The sequence below is a fragment of the Elaeis guineensis genome, chromosome 4, assembly GCF_000442705.2.
Source record: "Elaeis guineensis isolate ETL-2024a chromosome 4, EG11, whole genome shotgun sequence".
In the NCBI taxonomy this organism is placed as follows: domain Eukaryota; kingdom Viridiplantae; phylum Streptophyta; class Magnoliopsida; order Arecales; family Arecaceae; genus Elaeis; species Elaeis guineensis.
Window position 1 is genome coordinate 121,494,204 of NC_025996.2, and position 6,065 is coordinate 121,500,268.

A 6,065-nucleotide genomic window follows, 5' to 3' on the forward strand; every position below is an offset into this window, starting at 1 on the left:
GGAAGCTTTTTAGGAAATTCAGTGATGCAAAATTCCAAGGGATTGTCGTGCTACTTCATGCAAGTGCTTGTTTTGTTTAGGAACAACATGTTGATGACTTCTTACCACATCAGCTACTTCTCTCAAATCAGACATTTAAGCACCAAGATGACCAATATACCGATATTGACAAGTTTAAGAATTTAAAAAATACAATTACAAGGTTGCACCTCATTAGATCAATTAGGTTCAAGATGCTGAAAATGATATGATGACAGAGAAAATGGTACAGTTCCAAGTTCCAGAGAAAATGCGCAATATGATGATAGAGAAATACTTGATCCCATTCCACTGATTTCATAAAAGGATTAGTCGAAGATCTAAATTCACAAGAAATGGTAGTAAAGAGATCCAAACATTATTCTTTGAAACCCCCAATTGGAGGTGAATGAGTTGGGGGTTTATCTTTACAAAGCACAAATCAACATATCTTTAATTGCAGAAATGAAAAAAATCATTTTCAGATAGCAGAAATATGTCATATGACCATATGCTGAACACTAGTCTTACATGGAGGTAAATCTTCTGGTAGTTTGCGGTGTATGAATTGCATCAAAAAGAACTACAGCATGATGTAACAAGGATGATGGATATACTCCTGATGCATTTGGAGAAAATGTAACAACCAGGATATGGCTTTGATAGGGACATGAACTGCATGGTAATATAGAAAACTTAAAGCTGAAACTACAGATAGAATACCTGATATATCATGCATGGAAGTCTCAACATTTTCCTTGGATGCTTATGAGGAAGTGCAATGTGCTCCTTTGGACCCACATCCATGAACGGAAGCAGAAGCTATATAAAATGTGTTTAATAAAAATCAATAAAAGGAATATGATAGTCATGTTACTAAAAGAGATAGGTATTAGCAAATTTGTAATTTTCAAATAATTGGATTTCTAAAAATAAGTGAAATCACAAATATCACAAGTTCATAGTATAGACAACCTCTAAGAATTGCTCTGCTTGTATCATGCCACTCCATGCATGCATCTTTTGTCCAGTGATTGGATCAATAATGAGAACTGCAGGTAAAGAAACCAAGTTGTAGTAGGTGCAAACCTTCTTTCCCTCATCACTGTCACGATACATCTACAATCATATGACATATCATGGATATAATTAGAAACTATGAGAGGATAAAAGATGCAAAAAATGAAAAAGAAAAAAGATAGTTGATCCACAAATTTTGCTTCCATTTTCAAGTTACCTAAAAAAACTCTCATTAGAACTTTTGTATCTGCATGCCAACCTATTAAGTAATTTAAACCATAAAATAGGCCTTAATTTGAAAACATCATTAATTAGGTTTCAATGTAAAACTAATAAAACAAAAAGTTAACTTTACATATCCCATAAAGTGTAGACTACGTATACATGAGTCCGAAAATCAATTTATTTGTAAGAATAGAATGCCAGAGTACATGATTAAAATCATAAACTGCAATGCATTTAATTGTGACAAACTTTTTGATTCATACTAACAAGTAAAAGAAGAAATACTGTAGTTATAAACTTCTAGAAACAAAAATTCACCAAATCAATGCAATCAAAGATTTAATAAAATGATATCTGGTTAAAGGAGGAAATCTCAGTATCTACAATTGAAAGGAAAGTAACAAGACAAAACTAAACAATGTTAACTAGGAAAACAAAAATAAACAAGACCAACACAAATCTGTTGGCAAAGAGAAGCATCTGTAAAACAATGTTACTTTTTTTGTGCACATAAATATTATAAATTAGAAAAGAATAACTGAATAAGAAAAGGTCAAGACATGTGGGCTAAGAATATAAAATAAATGTTTGAGGATCTCATGCTATTTCATGCCTATCGAAACTACTTCAGACAAACAAACCTGCCAGAAAATGAACTTAGTCTGGATTGCCTGTGCCACAGTTTCATTTGACCAGAGATCGCGGTTAAGCTTAGCAAGTCAACAAAGAAAATTTCAAGTCAGGACTGCAATCTAGAAAGATCCATACTATAGGCGACAATAATGGTTTTCAAAACATATTACCAAGTGTGAGCTGAACTCTTCATGCATTGCAAGTTGACTAATAGCCACCTATCCTGAAAAGCAGCATCTACCTTTGCCTGTATTTAAAAGAAATGCTATTCTACGATCAGTAATTACATTAAATGAAGGAACAACAATAAATTAGTAAAAGAAATAAATACTAGAATAGTTGAACTTTTTTCATTTTTCATCCAAAAATCAACAGATATTTTTACAAAGAACATCACATGTATGCTTCACCTTTCATTGATAGACCCTATTTGAATAGTTTGTGAAGTGTCGTGCCCTCCTTGGCTAGATGTATGCTGGTTAATGGGGAAATGCTATCACTATCATAAACATCATTTTGAAATTGCCATTGCTGGAGATGATTAAATTCTAGTTATTATGCTGTTTAACTGGTAGCTGAAAACATCAGAAAAAGAAATTGGATAGGTCCATCCAATTTGTATGGTAGGCTAAAATGATGAAAAAATGACTGACCAACTATTCATCTACTTCTAGTATTCAGAATCTTTTTTTTAAGAAGGCTCATTCTCCAGAACCGTACCAGAGAGGTTATTAGTTTTGGGCATCTAGGAAACAGTATTGAATCACAGAAAAAGGAGAAAAAGGGAATTTGTTGGAATATCCTATCTGCTAGTATTTGTTGGTACATAATCTGAGATAGGACTTTTTGCATAGCGTATTATCCAAGCCATGCCTTTTCTATTATGTCATTAGTCAATCATGATCATTTCTCTCTCTTAGTGCAGTAGAGAAGTCATGCCAAAAAAAAAAATATAAAAAAAAGGAGTTGAGCTGACAAAAATTCCAATATGTTACTTGCATGTTTCTCTATAACTTTAAAACCTTTCAAGACAATCACCAGTATAAGGTGGAAGGTATCGATGCATTGTTTATGGAATCACAACTATTCTTTTAAGCAATCCATAAGAATATATTTGAAATGAATACTAAATATTTTGGTCAGTAATCATTTACCATCAATTTCCTACCTTACACTAAATTTGCAAAAACTTGCAACCAATAAGCCAAAAGATTTGTTAGGCTAATAAAATACACTGAAATATGTTTAAAACTATCTTACAATAATGATCATATTTAAACTAAAATGAGTCAAGATATAATTCTCATACCTTGAAAAAGGGCCCATGGTAGATCAAGGCAGAAGGTTCACGAAACAAGGAACTAAGATTATCATGGAAGCCACTTGAGGTTGATTCACCCCTTTGATTTGATTCCCAGATTCTAGTGCTTCTTGACTCCTCATCGATGTTTTGGAATCTAAAATAACAACATAAAGAGAAGATCAATCAGAGATCAACCAAATAACATAATATTTTAATCATAGATATGTGATAAGGGGTATCATCAAAGAAGAAAAAGGATATTTTATGTGGGAAACTTGGGCAATTAAAGCACCAAAGAAAATCACCTAATGACGACAAAAAGGATGCCATGCTGAGAAAACTAACAAAAAAATGCAAGATTTAGATCACAATTATTTTTTTTAAATACAATGTAGATTTCTTCTTTTTTATTCTCAATTCAGAGAAAAAGGGAGAATGGTTCTCTTATGGGAAAGCAAGCCAACAAAAACATTCTGAGAAAAATTAACAAATAGGAATGTATACATGTTTACATGTCATCCATTTTTGTCTCTTTTTTACGTTTTTCTCACCATTGATTTCATGTGTACATTAAGAAAATTCTGATATATGACACAGGTAGAGAAAAGTGTTGCTTAGTTGGGCATTCTTAGAAGGATAAGACTATGCTTCTCTTAAATGATGCATGCCATGGTCGGATATATCCGTCAACTTGGCAAACCATGTTAAAATCATAGACTCAACTGGCTCTACTTTTCTGTCCTTCTTGCCAAAAATCTTACGGATATAAGTTGCTTACCATAAATCAGGTCAATTAATTTAATATACATTGGCTTATAAATAGTTACTGACTTTTAACAGTGTCCTATAAGGAAAGAAATAAGTTATTGGATGACAAACAAGATTAAAGCAACATAATTTTTTCCATCTGCCACTTGAGTTATAGCAGATTTCTTATCCTCATGAACCTAGCATTATTCTCCAAATTGTTCTCAAGCAAACACAAGCCTGCAGACTATAATAGATATCAGAGTGCTTTTCGCATAGCAAGAAAATGTACTTCACAAAAAAGCCCATTGTTTTCCACTTACTTAAGATGATCTCCATTAACCTCCATGATTTTTTTATTCCCTTTTATAATCAACTTCTCCATGATAAATTTCCCACCATTGAGAAAGTAAGCATTACAATTCTTCCCCCACTAAAAATGCTCAAGGGGAAGAAGATAATAGCAGTTTCATGTTTTAACATTGTTCACCAAGGGTTTGCCCAAAATTAAAAGAAAAACATGGTTCACTTTTTACATTGTTCACGAAGGGTTTGCCCAAAAATTAAAAAAACATTGTTCACCATAAGTTTGCTCAAAATTAAAAGAAAAAATATTGCTCACCATGGGTTCGTGCAAAAGTTAAAAGAAAAACATTGTTCACCATGGGTTTACCCAAAACTTAAAAGAAAATCATTGTTCATGGGAAAAATTTCTTGAATAGTCTTTTCCCTTCATTATCAGCATGCCAAAGTCAATAAATACTCTGCATCCATTAACATGCTCTACTCCAGCAACTTACAGAATTAAATCAATAAAAAACAAACAAGAAGGCTATCACTTGATAACACAAACAAAATGATCCACATTGGTTCTCTTGTTTATGAATCACATAATAATTAAACAAGACAACCAAAAGCATACCTATAGCTCGAGACATCACCATAAAGAGTCTCCCTCCTCACTGGAATAGGGGCACTGTCTCATCCTCTCCTTCATATCGATCACCATGGCTCTCCTCTGCCTCCCATCCACTGCAAACAAAAAGAGAATCATAAAGCAAAGAATCTAATAAAACATCGACTAGATCGATGGGTCTCTTGTTCCACTCACTTGGATTTATATCAACTCGCGGCGAGCTGAAGGAAGACGACGACGACTCACTACCCTCACTTCGAGCAAAGAACAGCTCAAGAGCTTCTTCTAGCCTCCAATAGGTGGCCTGCGGAGTCCTCACAGCACAAGAAGTCAAATAGTCGAACGTTGGAGGATGATTCAAGACATGTCGCAAAGAAATTAAACTCTAACCCGGAGATACTCGGCGGCGGTCTCGACGGACGGGCCAACAGCAGTCTCCAGGAAAGACGAGATCAGTTGGTTCTTGCACTCATCGCAAGGGCTCCCCATGTTCTTCTAATTAACGAGAGCCAACGTGTTTCATGGCACTATAAATAGAGCGAGATGGACGAATTCGAGTCGGATTGGGGGAATTTTTTTTTGTTTTGTTTTAATTTGATTAGGAAAAGTATCCGGGTTAATTAGATCTAATTAATGAGACCAAAATATGTTCATAACTGGATGCTAAAATATCTATATTACGTAAATATGCTTTAATTCTTGTTGTTTACAAAGAATATATCACGGTGAATGCTTAAATGGCCCATGATCCAAATCTTAAGCATCAAAACCTCTTACTTCATAGAAATTAACATAAATATTCCACAACGTCTCAAAATAAGAAACCTTAATATTCACAATATGCAATAGCAAAATATAAATTAAATTTTAACATTTGATTCTAATCAATAATTCATGAAATACATAAATCTCCGGAAATACTATAGCAGGATATCATGAAGCAGGCAGGAATTGAATACATAATCAATCTAAATTACTCAGGCACAAAAAATTCTTTTACTGTGCTTGACTTAATACCTCTTAAATAATCAGTGCATAACCGTAATAAACTTTTTTTTTGGCACATGTTTTTTTTTTTTTTGGTTACATAAACTATGATAAACAACTTGATATTTTAATTTTTCTCCTAAAGTTCAGAAATCCTTCATTTTATGATTCATGATGATGACACAAACTTCATTATCAATCATATATGACATTGAA

The 6,065-nt window shown here is 33.3% G+C and overlaps 1 pseudogene; it reads right to left on the minus strand.

Annotated features, from left to right (window-relative positions):
- Positions 1-591: 591 nt before the first annotated feature.
- LOC140857380 (plant UBX domain-containing protein 7-like) lies at positions 592-5,351 on the minus strand (annotated as a pseudogene).
- Between the last annotated feature and the right edge of the window lie 714 nt (positions 5,352-6,065).